The 19,703-nt window shown below is 32.7% G+C and overlaps 1 long non-coding RNA gene and 1 pseudogene across 1 annotated transcript in view; both read left to right on the top strand.

The window, feature by feature from the left end:
* The window catches only part of LOC145242522 (uncharacterized), a 204,935-nt gene that overhangs the window by 41,652 nt on the left and 143,580 nt on the right, over positions 1-19,703 (top strand). The gene's annotated exons all lie outside the window — the stretch shown is intronic.
* LOC145243089 (5S ribosomal RNA) lies at positions 5,505-5,621 on the top strand (annotated as a pseudogene).

Raw genomic sequence — 19,703 nt, 5'->3', positions numbered from 1 at the left:
TTTATGCATACAATTATATTTTCGTATATTAATTTATGTGATTAAATGAAGTAGTATAAATCTCATCTGTCTGTTTAAATGTATGTATATATGTATGTGTGTATGTATGTCTGCCTAAAACTTTTGACAAGAGGCGATGGATTTTCATGTGATCGGTATCATTTTGAAGCTCGACGTCTCAGACGACAAATATCGAAAAATTGGCCAAAAACATTAATTCCTTTACCCTCAACTGGGCACTTTTCTACAAGGAGAGGTCGATTTTTTGCAAACCATTTTTTCAGTCATTGTATTGGTTGAATTGGCTTTGGCTAATTTTAATGTCCCGAAATTCTGGTCGTGTCATGGAGTTGCGGTAAGACGTCGGATTTTTTTTCACTTTCTTTTCCACTTTCACGTCATGGGTTCGAACCTGATTGCCTACTACCACTTTTTTTTTCAACACACACATCCAAACACTGGGGACACTCCGGGCACCCAGGCTAGTATATATATATATATATATATATATATATATATATATATATATTTCATTTTCTTTTTAATTTGTTCATGCTGGGGATGGAGCATTCTACCGGAGGTTAAACATTCATCTGCTATCTCATATATTCCAACTAAGAGATTTTTTACGTCAACATATTGTTATTACGTCAATATATTGTTATTACGTCAACATATCATCATAGTTTAATTTATAACTTTTCTTTTTCAGATTATTAGAGCAAATATTATATATCTCTGCAATATTCTCAACCAAGTTTACCCGAAAATGACCTTCAACAGAAATGGAGTGATCTTCCATTATACCCGTTCTCACATGATACTACTGAACAAAGATCTAGGAGAATATGATTGGGAAATCTTGCCTGCAATATTTTGCTGGCCTTGTTCCGAAGGATCATGTTTCGGGGATTACAAAACCATTCAAATAGCCTCAGGTTAACTTCACAAGAGGAGATTGAGCTTGAGTTCAATTCATATCACACATACAAAAATAAAGAATTTTACAATTGAGCCATTTATAAGCCACTTGATTCAAGTTATAGAGAGGAAAGGTCGTTATTGTTGTGAATAAAGATTTTCTTTTCAAAATACACAAAGTTTTCGTTTTCAAGATGAAATTTTCATTCGGCAAAACTTTTGCCAAAACTGTCCTAATAGTTCTGAATTAAAACACCTCGAATAAATACAAAACAATAAAATAGAGAGTGGCAACTATTCATGAAACTCACTGTATATTAGGTTGTTCTAAAAGTTCGGGAACACTTGCAAAAAAAAAAATGAAATTTTACTCGCCAAATAATAACAAAAGAAAAAAAAATAAATAAAAATGAATAAATAAATCTTCAAAATGAAGACCATCATTTTCCAAAATTTTCTACCATCGATTTGCAAGCTTTTGAATCTGGTTAAAATACTATTCAGCCGGCTTTGGATCCAAAAATTATTGAAACGCTTTCTCATCAAACGAGTCGAATCGGCAGTCCTCCAGAAAGTTTTGCATTGAGCGGAAAAGGGTGTAATCTGATGGAGCACAAAACTGTAGGCTGGATGTGACAACCTAAACTCTATAAACTTGTCTTTGGTCTTCCTGGCGGTGTGTTGTAGCTTGGCATTGTCCTGTTGCTTCAAAGCGTGCTTTCAGTTAATCAGAGCCGGACACTTTTGCTTCAACTTTTCGTAGACCTACTCGAGTTGCTTTCGCCTGTACCATCTTGAAATCGCTACATAAACAATTGTTACTTCACCTTCAGCAACACAAATCTCTTCGGCGGATTTCCTAGTTGAAAGATTTCACTTCCAGCAGTAACAAATCAAAATTCGAAGTTCAATTCTTTTTAATTGTCATCTGGAATAGCAAGATGACGATCATTATAAAAAATATAAACGCAAAAAAAAAACAACAATTAAAAATTGTATAAAAATTCAATTTTTCTGCACCTGTTTACGAACTTTTGGGAAAACCTAATATCAGAAAAATATTGTTTTGTATATATATCTATTATTAAATATGAGTTCGTCAACAGTTTCTTTTTTCATAATTTCTTTTTTTTTATATACGTTAATAACACGACATACATGCTATTACATAATTTAGTTCTGGGATTTAGTTATATTTGAAAAGATCTACTGTAATAATGAGGAAGCAAATAAAGGTTTATTAGTTTTGAAGGAGGTGGACTATTTTGCACGTCGGGCATTCGGTTTTTAGTCTGTGTAGTTTATGTAGTGAGATTTTCTTTATAGGTGCCATTCATCCGCATATGAGAACAACTAGCTTAAGAAAGACGAATTAAGAAAGACAGTTGAATTTTGACAGCTGGAAAAAGCACATTGGAGCTGAGATTTGTCGATGTCCATTGCGATGTTGTTAAAGAAGATTGTCCTTAATTTCCTAACGGGATTACAAGCTTTACAGCAGAAGTCAATTTTGAAAGCTTAACATGCAATCCGACAATTAGCACACGTTTTCCTCGTTTTTGATCACAGCTGAGGTTTTATCTCAAATCTTGGCATTATATAGTTTTCAATGCAACAATTAAATAAATATAAAAATGAATACAACGTTATAATAATCTGTTCTTCTATTGAGGCTGAGTTGATCAACATTAGGTTTCCTTAATGATTCTTCTAATACATATTAATCATACAAAATTCATGCTAAAATATTCTTCAGTTTTGGTACTGAGTTATGGCTGAAAAATGATATATCTTTCTTTAGATGATCATAACACAGGACATTCACTTAGAGTAAATCCGAAGGTTTATTTAGAAAGGGTACAAAATGAGTCTGTCTCGTTTAGTGTCATCGAACTCTCTAATCCCAGAGGAGTATATCTACAGTGTCTATCTTATTGTCCGGAGGGGTGCTAGGTCATTCCATTAGAACACCATTCCTCAAGCTAAATTATTCCCTAGAATTTGGCTTTACCATTTAGTTTTTATTTTAGTTTTTTTTTTAGCTTGAACCAAAGCGTTCATGCCTTTACCTTTTTCTCTCACTTCTCCTTACAGTTTGCATTTGTGAATTCTTCAATTTTCAAGTGTGACTAGTTTTTGGAGTTAATGATACTTCTCTTGGTATTTCCTTGTTGTTTGGAGGTTCAATTTGGAAAGTCTCGTACAACACTTCCATTGGTAGTTCTCGGTTTTCGACCGTTTCCATGTATCCTGGTCTCAATTGGTTTATACGTCTTTTGTGGGAAAATGTGCGTCTTTGGAAAGATGGAATTGTGCGTCTTTGGAAAGATGGAATTGTGCGTCTTTGGAAAGATGGAATTGTCTCCAAAAGAATCGAGAGAATGGTCTATATCATAACAGACCATTCTCTCGGTTCTTTTGGAGACAATTCCATCTTTCCAAAGACTCTTTCATGCCCGATAGTTTTTAAAGAAAACTTTATCACCGTCCTTACACGTCCTGTACTATGGATTTCTCCCAGAAATTGGATAGTTATCATCAAGTCGATACCAAATAGATTAGAAATTTCTCCTTGTATGATAAATTTTCGTCTTTACTGTATTTTCATTTAGTGTCAAATTTGTATAAAATTCACCTTCGAATTTTAGTCTATTTCCAGAAACACCTCTGGCAATTTTTTTCCATATTTTGTAACTTTGGATATCCAATTTTCTTCCAAGTTACTTCATCGATTAGGGATGTATTCAGAAGTCAGTTTACTTTCCAGACATTGCTTTTGACATCAATATATTTTCTTTTCTTACCATTAATAGACTTTTTTTTTTAGATCCGATGGTGTTTATTCCTTCAGGCTTACGGTCCTTTTTTCTTTTTGCATAACGTTGATTTGTGACCTTTATGTCCGCACTCATAGCATATTTTATTTTTAAAAGTAACACTCTTTTGTGAAGTGATTTTTTCCTCCACATGTTCTACAGTAATTTTGTTTTTCATAGTGGACACGTTGTTTAACCCTTTGTACTCTGGCAATATTTTTTCTTCAATGCTTGTATTATCCTGTTTTAAATCCAACAGCTTTTGACACTCTTCCGTAATTTTTTGTAAAGTTATCTCAGTGTCTAGATTCAGATTGATAATATCCTAGAACAAATCTCTTTATCTCTAGCGGCTGTTAAACCCTGAACAAATATTAAACATTCAAACATATCTTATTTGAGGTCTTTTTCTCGTGAATAATTCACATTGATCATTTACTTTTCCTGCATAAGCAATAAAATCCTCCTCATCTTGTTTCACAATATTTAGGCACTTATGATGCGTATAAAAAAGAAGCTGTTACATTCCCCGAAAATTATCGATAATATATCTATCGTTTCTTTAAAAGAAATATCTTCAGGTTTCTTTGGGAGAATGAAATTTGTATACTTGGTACCAAGTTTTTGTAACAGCAGAATAATTTTTTCCTCGTCAGACCACAACTGACATCTTTTAGAAAAAATATTTTCATATCTTCTAAAATATGCTGAAAAAGTCAGACCATTTGCTGGTCCATGCAAAAATTCTGATAAAGAGTTTGCAATTCCTTCAGGCGTAAACCGACAATCTTTTTTTTACACTTGCTTTATTAATATTGCTTGTAATAATTCACTTTGTTTTTTTTTTGTTTTTTTTTTGTAAATATTCTATATATTTTCACTGTAGAGCCAACTGCATGGTTTTTTGTGTGTTCAGTTATTTGCTCTATATAAAACAACAACAAAATTAATTGTATGAAAAGAAAGTGCTAAATAAATTGAATGAATTTGTTTAAAGGACACATAATATTTCGTAACAATTATAATAAATTTTAGAGAATAAAAATACACAGCGACAATCACCAATAGCCAACACAAAAATAGCAGCCTAGGACATGTTCCTTTTTTTGCAATCTTTTTATACTTTTTTATTTTTCTTATTAGAAGGAAATAAATTTGAAATGAATTAGCAATAGAACAAATACTTTTCTTTCCTTTTTTCAGTATGAAACTAAACAGATTGAATTACGTTTTATTTTTTTTTCTTTTGAAAAAGAAAAAAAAACAAAATGTTTTTCTTTTGAAAAAAAAGCCCAAACTTTTTTTGTGTGCCTTAGTTTTGTGTCATATTCTTTTAAATATTTTCTTTTTCAGTTGGTTGAATTATTTTATCATTTAAGTGTTTAAATCTTATATGCGTTCAGACTCAATGGGTTTCTTTTCCTTTGACCATGCGTGTTCTTGAATTCAGTCTCACTTTTTTTTTCCTTTTGAGTTCTCAGAAATAATTTTTTCCCGTCTCTAAAATATTATACGCTCATCTTTCGTCGCCAAACGATATATGTGACTTTAGATAATCATAACCCAGGACATTCACTTAGGGTAAATCCGAAAGTTTATTTACAAAGGGTACAATATGAGAGGCTGTCTTGTTTGGTGTCTTCGAACTCTTTAATCACGGAGGAGTATATCTTATTGTCCGGAGGGGTGCTAGGCCATTCCATTATAAAAAAAAAACAAAAAAACTCCAAAGTTTCTGTCTATCATTTTTTCAAATGGATGTTGGTGATATGTGGCATAATCGCGTTGACACACCGGTTCTCGTCAGATCACCGAAGTTAAGCAACGGTGAGCCTAGTTAGTACCAGATGGGTGACCATTTGGGAATTCTAGGCGCTGTATGTGCTCTCCTAATCACGTTGACACACCGGTTCTCGCCAGATCACCAGTTAAGCAACGTTAAGTCTGGCCAGTACCAGATGGGTGACAATTTGCGAAGGCTAGGCGCTGTATGTACCTTCTGGGAAAGTTGGGCGTGGGGCAAGCACCCTCACCCCATAAAAAGAACTCAGTCGCTACAAAAGCATCTACAAAGTTGTAGATGGCCTATGCCCCTTAGAGGCTCAAGTCTATGGGATGTGCTCTCTGCTTATCTCTGCATTTGTTTCTAGTCGTCTTGTTGTTAAGTGTTTTCACAGTTTGAGGCGAGTAATATATCGTCAACCCAAAAAACCAAAAGCAACAATTTATTACCTACATTTTTGGTATACATGCACACGTCTACGGGACATCGCTTGAATTCTTGTTCTATTAAATAATTATGGACTGTTAAATTCCAATTGTGAGCAGTTTATCTTAGTCCATATAATGATTTATTCAGTTTCCACACGCAATTTTTATTTTTCATTTTAAATCCCTCTAGAGAGTAAATATAGATTTCACAGTCAATCAGAGCATTTAAATAAGCATTTTTACATCCATTTAATGTATTTTTAAATTGTATTGAGCGGCAAATTGTAATAAAATTCTAGTTATCGTTAAATTTGTCGTTGGTGAAAATGTGGCAAAATATTCCACTCCAGAAATTTGTGAAAAACCTTTTGCAACAAATCTTGCTTTAAAAGTTTCAATGCCAGAAGCTGTGATTTTTTTTGGAAAAAAAAAACCCCAGAGTGAAGAAATTATATTCTTATCTTTTGGTATTGCCACTATTTCGTATGTGTTATTTTCGGATAAAGCTTTCAATTCGGATATCATAGATTTTTTCCATTCTTGGTGATTTTCTGAATTAATTGCCTCATTATAACTTTCTGGTGCGCTTTTCAATGAGTAACAGTAATCCACTTTCAATTTTTAAGAAGTTTGGCCTTTTTCGCTCCCTTATTGGGCATCGACGTGTCTAGTTAATATAGTAGTTCTACTGCAATTGTCGTCATTATTAATATTTTTAATTGTGATTAATTGAGATGCTAGGTAATATTTCCTCACGTTTTTCATCCACTGGATCGCCATTTTTAAAATTTAATGTATCATTGAATTTTACACATCTAATCCTTTTTATGGCATTTTGGGCTGGAAAGTAGATTAAATATGCTGGACTGTTTTTATTGTAACCTAGAAAAATACCTTTTTTCACTTTTATTATTTAGTTTACTGGTATTTTCTATAAATGCAAAACAATCTGAACTAAATATATGCATTCGGTTCATTTTGGGGTTTACACCGCAAAACGCATCATACGGTATTTTTCCTAATCTTCTATTGAACGATCTATTTCTGATATATGCTGCTGCCATTAAAGCGTACATCCATAAACTATGCGCTAATTTCGATTTGATAAGTAGACATCTTGCCATCTCAAAAAGGGTTCGCCATGCCCTTTCAGCAGTGCCATTTTGGAAGGAAGGATACGGCGCAGATTTCTTGCGTTTGTATTAAATTAATAGAAGTTCAAAGTCTTTACTAGTAAATTCAGTCTCATTGTCTGAGCAAATACATTTTACCGAGCCGTACGGGGCAATATCAGCTAAATATTTCTTAGTGGCGAGGATAGTGTCGGATTTGTTTTTTAGAAAATAAACTATAATTAAATCGGAAAAATCATCAATAAAGTTCAAAACGTATCTTAAATTATTTCTCGCCATCGAGCTGATCGAACCTGCCACGTCACAGTGCCTTTTTGTCTGTCGTTCGGCTTATATCTTTTGTCATTTTCCCCTGTGCACACAGATCACAATTTGGGAGATCGTCTGAAGGTATTATTTTCATGCCTTCGACTACATTTGGTAATTATTTAATATCAGCTGTATTGCAGTGTCCTACAATTTTATGCCAGGTTTCCAAGTCGTAACAGGCAGTTTTTGAGGGAACCATACTTTTTAAATAATATAGTCGGCCATTTTCTTTAATGTCAAATACAGTTCCATTGGGGTATATCAATTTTGATTTTTTTTTTTTTTTGCCAAACTTTATATTCGCGCCTTGTTTAATGGCAGCCTGCACAGAAAATATGTCTTGCTTAAATGTAGGTATGAAAAGAGCATTTTTTAGAATACAGTTACAGATTTCGCCTTTATTATTTTTTAGTGATATTTTAGCATCGCCTCGTTTCAAGACTATACCATTTATTTGACTACCGTCGGCAAGTTCGACAAAATTACTTTGTGGATTAAAGTTTAAATCAAACTTAATAAAATCAGATTCCTTGGTGATAACGTGTGCTGTAGGAGATTTTTAGCGTTTGTGGTATTATCAAAGTTACATGTGAATAGAAACGTATGTTTTTCATCAAAGTTCTCAACGTTTTTTATGGAGTCAATTTTGGAGCTTTTATGTCGACATTGGAAACTTTTGTGGTTGGGTCGTCCACAATCATAGCAGATAATTTTATTCTTTTTCTTGGAAAAATTACTGTTGGGGAAAACATTGCGGTGAGATGCGTAATTTGGTGATGCTGTTTTTGAGAAGCATTTTTGAACTTCATGATATTGCTGGAATTATTATTGTCCATGCGCATCCGATTCCTCTCTTCGTAACAGCGCAATGGAATGCCACTTTAAATTCACTGAAATTTATGGGCTTGTCTTTTTGCATTATAACAGTTGTAAATGGTTTAAAATCAGCTGGAAGTCCCTTGAGGGTCATTGATATCAACAAGCTATCGCTTATTATTTCACCTGAGAGTTTTAAAGCATTGGCGATTGTTTCTGCCCTTAAAGCGTAGTCGGTAATAGTTTCATCCTCGTTACGTTTCAGGACGTTAGTTCTCTATATAGTGATATAATTTTCGGTTTCCCTTTTGATAAATAATGTTCTCTTAATATGTTCAATGCTTTCCGTCCATCATCCAAAGCATCTCTTATAATCAGAGACATACTTCTATTGTCTAAGCATTGAATCAGTTTTGCAAAAACAGTAGCATTCTTTTCGAGAAATTCGGGGCTGTTAGGATTCTCTGTTGGAGATTGTATCACTTTGTGTAGTTTCCAAATCCTTAGATACCCCAGAAATTTTACCTGCCACAATTCAAATTTAGACTTTGAACCGCCAAAGAAAAGATGATGGCTGGGTGCATAACCTGTTAAGTGTTCAGACATTATGTTAAACAAAGATGGCGGTGAAGAAACAGTGCAGTTCCGATACTGAGTGTGAAATAATTGCCAGTAACAAAGATGGTGGCGAAGAATCAAATGCGGTTTGTGACGTAGATAACGGCAAACTGATTGAATCCCTTGTTCACTACTTTACTTGCCACTGGTATTTAATAATGTCGACTCAGGAGAGGTGTGGTTGAAGATGGCGCACCTTCTGCCAATAAGACGTAGGCACCCCTTCGTGGGTAACCATAGTCTGTCAAAGACTGAGGGAGCCCTTTTTATGTTGGTTGATCTCCACGTTTATTCTATACAGTATCTATTACTTTCACTTCTCTTCTCTCATTTAAGCCCCCCCCCCCTTCCTTGAGTAGAACATTGTCAGAAGCGATTTCCTGCTTGTCTGCTGTTTGCTTACCAAGAGCCATTTATTTGTAAATAAATAAACATATCATGCACTGTAAATAGCAGTCATCAAATGTTTAAATAAATAGATATTGGAGAAAGTCTTTTGCGAGTACAGATCCAATGGATCCAAGGGTAGAACTCTAGTTCAAGATAGGTGTTAGTCTAGCCGCACTGAAGAGCTTTGATACAGTGAAACAGTTTGTCTGTGAATGACTACTATATATATATATATGTGTGTGTGTGTGTGTTTGTGTGTGTGTGTGTGTGTATGTGTGTGTCTGTCTGTCTGTCTGTGCGTGTGTTCATGTTTATTACAGAAAGTCAGAACAACATTGGTACCGCTGGTTTCAGATTCAAACAGAGGAGAGTTATAGATGATCTCCTATACCGGAAACTTTTCAGCGTCTATTCATATCTTTCTCCATGGAAAACCTTTCCATCAACAAAGGCGAGTCCAACATAGGCGACCAACTATAGGTCTTTTTATTCGGATTTGAAACCGACACTACCAATATTGTTATGATTTCCTGTAGCACATTTATAAATAAATATCATCCTCTTATTTTTAAAGTTTCTTAATAGTCAAATAGTGGAATAAAAATAACATGTGTTGAACACCAATTCTCCATAGGATCAACTTGGAATTAAAATAAACCATTGGTTGAACACGAATTCTCCATAGGGTCAACTTGGAATTAAAATAAACCATCAGTTGAACACCACTTCTCCATAGGGTCAATTAGCAATACAAATAAGACATATGATTAACAGTTATTCTTCATAGTGTAAGCTAAAAAATAATTAAAACTCAGTAAACTGATATCTTTTTTTTGCATCCTTAAAGTCTAAACTTATTTGTTCATGTCTGGGCTGAGGTGTAAATTTTTGTCTAGTGGTCAGAAAAGGGCAAATATTCTAATTTTTACCGCTTTCATGAATGCGTTTCGGCCGTGCCATTTTACCTTTAAACCTGTTCATTTTTAAACCTGTAATCTGTCACTGTGTTCATATTCTGTTTTAAAACGCCATTCAGATTGTTTTATTTTGCACCTGCGCCAATCTTGCACAAGTGCAAATGCTCTGGTCACTTATCATGATGCATACAAAACATGTTTGATAGGAGAATTTATTTTTAACTGTATCGTATAAGTTTGGTGAAAATGAATCAGAAAACTGAACAGAACAAAAGAAAAATCACCGAAAAGGTAAAAATATAAAAAAAAAAAAAAAAAAAAAAAAAGAATAAAAAAAAGAATTAAAAAAAAAGAAACAATGTACTCGGATGTAGTTGTGAACTGAATTCAGTTGCATATTGTGCTACGAGGTATTATAAATTGACACTATTCTGAGCCAGTCTGCCATTCTTTTTTCGGATTGACTGATTCGTTTCCTGGGGCAGTTTTTCTGATGTTTGCAGATTTTCATGATGGATGATAAAAATGAAAAGAGTGTGTAAATTTTAATTTTCTTTTAGGAGTAAATTACTGTGGGATTTATTGTAATGCTTTTGTTTGTTTTAATTGCTAAGGGAGAAACTGTAGTATGCAAGTACTAACTCTCATTCCTCGACATTTACCATCACTGCAGAACGCAATGTAATAGTTCTTTTAATGCTAGACATACTCGTTTGCTCTTCGTTCACTATAATTTATTTAGCTAATTTCAACAAACGAAACAAATCCAGTTTATCTCCAGCAAAAAGAAGACAGGCTTACGTGGGATTCGCTAGTTTAGCAAAGTTCCTAAATTTCAAGTGATGTAATCCCACTTTCTTTAAAAATTAAAATATTTGCGATTTTTATGAAATTTGAACCAGTGAAATCAGTGGTTTCATTTCCTAGGTGGATGACTTAAAAAAAAAAACAATAGGACATCATGGCACCTGGGTACTATGATATATTTCTACACTCCCAACTTGCCATATATATATATATATATATATATGCATATATATATATATATATATATATATATATATATATATATATATACATACATATATATATATATATATATATATATATATATATATATATATATATATATATATATATATATATATATATACCGGCAGTAATCGTGTCACCCTGCACTGATGATTCCCGAAAGGATGAAACACTAGTAGATATTTAATAATTATTATAGCAAACAGTTATATATATATATATATATATATATATATATATATATATATATATATATATAAAGGAACGTTATCTGTGTGTGAGTTCCTTCCCTATGAACTCGAAAATGGCTGGGCTTCAATAAGTATTGATAATCAATAATCGAAATAATATGATCGATAAAGGAACAGGCGATTTTGACCAAAGTTAACACCTTATACAGCCTAACATCACAAGTGTATTATCACACAAACCGAAAATCAACAACATTTTCTTTTATATGACAGTGGTGCGTTCGAAATGAATGTTTCTGTTTAAAGCACAACTGCATGCAGGTGCCATGATGTCCTATTGTTTTTTTAAGGCACCAACCTAGGAAATGAAACCACTGATTTCACTGGTTCAAATTTCATAAAAATCGCAAATATTTGAATTTTTTAAGAAAGTGGGATTACATCACTTGAAATTTAGGAACTTTGCTAAACTAGCGAATCCCACGTAAGCTTGTCTTCTTTTTCATTTTAAACTTAAATGCACGCCATTATCATCACACAACCATTAAGACCAGTCATATAAAATCATTAGTAAGTTCTTTGATGTGACGGGAGCTTTCGAAATGAATGTTTCTGTTTAAAAACACAATTGAAGTATGAAACTTGAATTTTTGCATTTTAAACTTTAATTCAAGACATTATTTATAAAAATAATTTTATAAAATCAACTGTAGGTTCTGTGTGCAATGTAGACTACAACGTATTGTTAACTAAATCACTTCAAGAGACATTTGCACCGCGATGAGTCCCCAGAGCAGACAATCTATGGAATTGATTGGAAAACAGTCAATGATTTCAACGACAATAAATATAGAGAGTATAAAATGTTCGTTGATCATCATTCAATCGTGTCACTCAGTATATATATATATATATATATATATATATATATATATATATATATATAGATAGATAGATAGATAGATAGATAGATAGATACTCAGTATATATACATAGATAGATAGATAGATATATTTAGATATTTAGATAGAGATATTTAGATAGATATTTAGATAGATAGATATTTAGATATTTAGATAGATAGATAGATAGATAGATAGATAGAGATAGAGATATATATTTAGATATTTAGATATTTAGATAGATAGATAGATAGATAGATAGAGATATATATTTACCATAATAATTATTAAATACCTACAGATACTAGTGTTTCATCCTTTCAGGAATCATCAGTGCAGAGTGTCACGATTAAGACGATAGATTCGAACTCGGCAACAGAAGCAATCTCTGGCTTCATTAGCAAGGACCTAATCCATTCGGCTACAGTTAACCATTAGAAATATTATTGAAAGTTAAATATTTATGTTTTAAATGTTCATTAACGTCTGTCCGAGTGATCTAATAATTATATGATGATTTGCGCATATGAGCTAAGTTGAGCGACTTTTTATTTCAACTGGAAGTGCTCAACGATACGAAACGAGTTTGTTAAAGGCGCTGTTATATATATATATATATATATATATATATATATATATATATATATATATATATATATATATATATATATATCGTAATTTATTTTAAAACTACAAACTAGGTTCTCTACAGTGCCATGTAGACTACAACGCATTGTTAACTAAGTCACTGCAAGAGACATCTGATCATCTGATTATCCCGGATCTGATAACAGCAGATGAACTGTACACTCTTTAACCCTTATCCTTGAGTGGCCTCTTGGCCTTGATAATGAGTTGATACCTATGAAAAAAAAAAAGAAAGAAAAAGTCCAATGTGAACAAGTTCTAATTGAATCGTCCCCCTAAGTAATCCAAGTTTCAAAATTCCCACTGTTTACTATGCTAAAATCACAATGACTAATGTATACCTATTAACCCTTATCCTCGAGTGGCCTCTGGGCCTTGATACGTGGTGACACCCTTGTAAAAAAAACAAAAAAAAACTATTCAGAACAATTTAGTTGGCGAAGATTGAGGGAAAAAAGAAAAAAAGACACATCACCCGTTCACACATTCTTGTATTATTCCATAGCAGATATTTCATATTTGTAAAAACCTATCTGATAGTATTATTTCTATTCTAATTAAAAACAAAAACTGTTTTTTTATTTATTCTATTTAAAGGGTATCATTTGTTGTTTAAGTGTTTTCTAAGAAAAGATTTTCCATATGTTCTGCTTCTCTTTTTCTTATGATTTCCGATATTATCTGTGGAAGCAGGTTGATTGTGTGCTGTTAAAAACCGGTGTTTTCGGCCTGTTGTTCCCTTCCAAAATATCGATTCAGGAGAAGGGTTTTATTTTGAGAAATGTTTAAAACAGTTACCCTTATGTTTAACTAGATGGCTAATCCGGTAATTGGATATCTTATATTGGAGAAAAGAAATAATGAGACGTTACTATAACTGTGGGGTTCGGAGAAGTGTTTTGGAAGGGGTGTTCTGTGGTCGTCTATTACATCAACATTTGCATCACTCTGTCTCTCTTTCTCTCTCTCTTTCTCTCTCTTTATCTGTCTATCTGTCTGTCTCCCCCCCCTCTTTCTCTCTCTCCCTCTCTCTCTCTCTCTCTCTCTCTCTCTCTATATATATATATATATATATATATATATATATATATATATATATGAAAGTAAGAATATGTATGTGTGAGGACATTTCTCAACCTATATACTCGGTGAAATTTTGATCTACAGACTTGAAATTTGATATATATGGTATTCAAACATGCGGAAAACCTTTAAATTGGTTTTTATCCAGAAAATAGGGCTGCTAAGGGGCAAAATAGGACAATTGGTACATCATCGGATTTTTATCCATTTGCAAACTGTTTCATGACTAAACATGCACGAATAGTCCACATTATGTTAAGAAAAAGTAGGTTTGAAAACATTTTTATAGATCGTATCAAGCTGGCCTGTTGGTTATCGTACTTGACTCGTCGTCTTAAGGTTTTGGTTTCGATCTCAGTTTCGATGCCTTTCTTTTACTTACAAGAATTAACTGTTTAGAAATAAAATAATACCCACATGACCATGTCTCAGTATCTTTTTTTTTTCATTTTTGAAGGAATTTAACATTACATTTAATATCGGGCAATATCGGGTAAATATTCTAATATATAATTAAAATGTAATTATTCTTTTAACCAACATACTTGAACAATCATCAATATAGGATCTGACTGATCTTGCCGGTTGGGAGATTCGAACCCATCCACAATGTTACCTTTAACTCAGCCTTTACCTCCAATCCGCCACACATTTGCCACGAAAACGAAGAAAATTAATAACTTACAAACGACAAATTCGGGAGCAGATATTAGACAATCTAGAGTGTTTGAACGAGCAGAAATCTTGGATGTTGCATAATAATATTTTTTATTGGCATAATGGAAAAATGAAAAGGTATTTGCAGCTTCTCTTCCAATTTTCGGATTTTAATCATGTCAAATCACATTTCAGTTCCTTTTGACGGATTGATTTGTGCTATTTCTTCTGATGAGTTAAGGGCATAATAGATTCACTGATTGATTTTGCGCTACGAAACAGACAGTGTCAAGAATTGTATATGTCAACTGAATTAAAGGAATAAATTATAAGATGGTCAACATCATGAATTTTGGAATATAACTTTTTGTCATTTATTCTCTATATTGCTCTGTAATTACATTGAGCTTCTTAAATAAGGATTGATATATATTATAAGAAAATATATTTCTACATATATATATATATATATATATATATATATATATATATATATATACATACATACAAGGGGTCCGAATAAAATGTATGCACTCTTTAAATTATCTCAACTTGGTACATGAATATGTCATCCCACGTTTCCGAGGGATGTTTAGGAATAAAGAATAGCACTTCCATCAGGATGGAGCACTTCCCCACTATCATCGTGACGTAAGAACATATTTTGAAAGTCATCTGAGAAACAGATAGTTAGGACGAAGAGGAAGTATAGAGTATTGTCCACGCGTGCCGGATTTGAACCACCCCACTCTGGATTTTTCTCTTTTCTGGGGCGGGGGAGAGCATATTAAACACAGGGTTCACACCACAAAACAAGCTACAATGAATGAGTTGAAAGCAAACATTGAAAGAAGATGTGTCAACATACCAAGTGAACTGATTAGCAACGTTTTCGATTTAATCAGTGAGCGTTGTCAGCTGTTCATGGACCACAATGGTTATTAATTTGAACACTTTCGATAATAAGCTGATTTCTATATTTGTTCACAGTATTTTGATGTATTAAACTTTACTTTCTTATAATAAAGGTTGGTTTTATGGTCATTAAAGGAGTGTATATATTTTATTGGGCCGCCCTGCATATATATATATATATATATATATATATATATATATATATATATATATATATATATATATATATATTAAAAGATAAAATCGCCCAATCGTCGAAGAAAAGATTCAAGCAAGAAAGCAAACAAGGTCCACAGCGTTTTATAATTATCTATCTATCTATACACTTATAAATTTGGGATCTCTTGTGCATTGATATTCATATTAAAAACCTTTTTTTTCTATTTAGTTAGAAAGAAAATACAACTTTTTATATATGGATAGTGGAAATGCATTCATCTGTAAAAGATCTAGCTAATTTGCATATTCGTTTAAACATTCATTTTAATTTATTTCCTATTAGTTTTTTCGGTTTTCATATGGGATGATCATCTTTAGTTAACTATTACGTGCAATTATATTCATGCAGATATTCTACATGGTTTATATTTGCATAATATTTGTGTGAAAAGTTTATAGTAAACACAAACCTTTCTATATATATATTTGTATGCGTATATATATTTGTTTAAAAATGTTGCCTATCAAACTCTTTTGTAAGTTTTTGATCTACAGTCATGAAACTTAATATGTAGGGCATTCGAACCTACGCGAAATTTTATATTTGGGTTTTAGCCGGGGAAAATCGGTGCAAAAGTGTGAAAATTAAAAAAGTAGAATTTGCCAGGTAAAGGTCAAACGACGGCATTACGAATATGCATGCATAACGTAATAGCTATTGGTTCATGTTTTAATTTTTAGCCTTTTTTTTTACACGGTGGTCACCAATTATCAAGGCCCGGAAGCCACTCAGGGATAAGAGTTATTGCAAGTACAGTACGTTAGTGTGGAGATTTGATTAAGTGTTTACTTAAGAGGGCGGTTCATTAGGAATTTGTTAACGTTGGACTTGAAGACATACAAGTTGTAGTCAGGTGGGACGCAGGCAGACGGAACAGAGTTCCACAGGCGTGCAGTTCTAAGAAAGAAGCTTTGTTCATGGAATCCACGTTTTGATTAAGGCACAGATAAAGAGTATGGGAAAGTTTTCACTGTGGATTCAGCTAGATGGGTGTTTTTCATGAAAGATTGGCGAGGGGGGGGACCAGAGATTGGCGTTCAGATGAGCACCTGCCATGGAAATAACGATAAAGCAAGGATAGGCTCGCAACGTCTCTTCTGTGGGAGAGAGGTTGCAGGGTAGAGAAAAGGGCATCCCCCACTAAGCCATAAAGTCTGTTTTGTACTCTGTCAAGGCAGCATAGGCTGTTTTTAGCAGCTCCTGCCCAGATATGGCAGCAGTATTCCATCCTTGGACGTACTTGGCTTTTATATAGATAGAGAATTGCATCAGTAGTGAGATATCTTCTGGAGCGGTAGAAGGATCCCACCATCTTTCCAGCGACCTTGGCAACAGAATTGATGTACGTGTTCCATTTCAGATCAAGGAGTAAAGGGAAAACCCAGAAGCTTGTCAAAACAAAACAAAAAAAAAGCCTTGCAGCAAACATGTTTTCATAGCTCAGGCATTCCTGTCAAAGAAAAAAGTAAATCGTAAGCTAAACGCTTTGGTTTTGATTCTCAGTTGTGGCGCATGTTTTTTTTAACTTTTTAAATCATTACCTATATATTAGATTCAATGTAATATAATAATAGATATGAATTCTGCATTAATCAAAACATCAAATTTTACGACCGGTCAACGCCGGGCAGCCTGCTAGTATAGATATAGAAATATATAACAAACAAAAGCTTCGTCTTTCTGTAGTTGTATTTCCTTTTCTCACCTTGAAGCAAGCATTCAGTTTTGCCGACTGGATTACACCAACTGTATCAGTTGTCTCATTAACGTTAATTTCAATAATTATTTCATCGTATAAATATACAAAAGACAATATTGAAACCAATTGCCGTGTCGTCTGGATAATTAATCAGCTATGAAGGTAGAGAATGAAAATAACGCAGGACACGTTCATTATCACTGACCATTATTAAGTCATGCATAAGCTGATAATCTCTAACGGTGCGTTACGTTAACATCAAATACATATACTATCAGGTTTGCGTCATTTGTGGTTTTCATCTATGTCTAACATATAACGTTATTTTTGTCAGGTTTTCTAAGTCAGACCTACATAGTATTTAAGCTGACAAAATCAAGCTTTAATGTATTTGGCTACGATTTATTTCTTTTTAAATTACTTAATTCGGCCCAGACGACTGCTAATATAAAATATTCCTCAATAATCACCTAAAACTCAACATGAACAAGGGAGATAATTCATATTTTTAATGAAAGAATATAGTCAAAATGATCTAATTTTCTTTGTATTTCTTTTGTTTAGTCTGTTTAAAGATATTTCATCGCTGTTTCTTATATAAGATATAAAGTTATCTTGGAGGTTCAAAGTCAAGCCCAAATAGCACGCATTTAAAAGCAATAATCAAGAAAGGAGTTAACTTATTTAAAACTGAAGAGTATAATAGGATTAGTCTACCTTAAGTATAAAAATGTGAAAATAAATAAAAACTAACAAATAAAAATACTTCACTTCATACCAGACAGATGTGATATACACATATATATATATTTTTTATTTTATATATATATATATATATATATATATATATATATATATATATATATATATATATATATATATATATATATGTATATTTAAAGTGATGGTTGTGTAGTTCCAACGAGAGAAAAAATGTATATTTAAAAGAGTGTAGCCATCAACAATTGTGTTTTTTTTTTTTTTTAAAGGTTTTCATCATATTTTTATTTTAAAATATTTTTATAACGCGTTTCGAGCTTGGGATGTGCTCTCTTAAGATGTTTTCGTAAAAAGTTTTTCTTTGAAAAAAAAAAAAATATATATATATATATATATATATATATATATATATATATATATATATATATATATATATATATATAGGAACGACTGATCAAAAACTTGTTTCAGAATCAAAGTGTATTTTCTCCTCTTTTTAGTTGGCCTTGTGCCTAAGTATTTTGTTCGGTTTGAACTTGTAATTTTAGCCTGAATAAAAGATTTGATACCTCAAAGTGTAGTATCTGTTCCGATGCTACTCTTAAGATAATTTGTCTCAATCGATGGAGGGGAGACCCTCTCTATACTGAGACAATTATTATTTTTGGTCCCAACCAGAGTGCCCCATTTGCTTTCTTTTCGGGGAGCTGGTTTAACCCCACATTAAAAACGACCTTGTGTCACATTTTGTTTTCGTGGGGAACCAAATAAATACTAATAGAAAAAAGAAAGGGTTTTACTATGAATATCAATACACAAAAACAATTTTATAGGAGTATTAACTGAATATGTTAAAACAAATTAGTCGACAATAAAAAGCCGTATAATTCACATATGTAATTATTAACAGTTTTTGTTTGTTTGTTTTAAGGTTTTAATAAAGCAACACAGTATTGAAGATGATTACTTTCTTTTACTGCCATAACCCTCCATTCTCAGCAGTTTGCTTCATTGATTGCTTTTTATTGGATACTAATTTGCAAAGTAACTCATGCTAAAACTCCTATTAACCTTTTACGAAAATAATCTAATCTCTTTATTCTTCCCGTTAACTCTGTTTTGCCTTTACACTGTCTCAAACAGGAAAACACATTCGCAGCTGCATAAAAAGTCAATCACGCATCCGCCTTGAGCTCATCTGTCTATGATAAGCATGACTACTCTTTGAGCACCTGTCACATGGAGATAGGTAAGCTATTGTTTTCGTACGATGCTATTATCTTCTATACAAATAAAAGCAATTACGTCTGTTGTTCTGTGACAATATTTAACGTGATAATAAGGAGGTCAAATATACCAATGCTACTGAATGGAATGCTTTCTTCTGGAACTCAAGGCTGGATTGTTTTCATATGTTGTGATCGAGGAAATTTGCCCGACGTTACCCTATCGAAAGATAAGCTAAAATAAATATGATATTGTAATTCATGCAGATTACATATTTA

This window comes from Euprymna scolopes, chromosome 21 (assembly GCF_053919585.1).
Source record: "Euprymna scolopes isolate OS-2025 chromosome 21, ASM5391958v1, whole genome shotgun sequence".
NCBI lineage: Eukaryota > Metazoa > Mollusca > Cephalopoda > Sepiida > Sepiolidae > Euprymna > Euprymna scolopes.
This window is presented reverse-complemented; position numbering and strand designations above follow the sequence as displayed.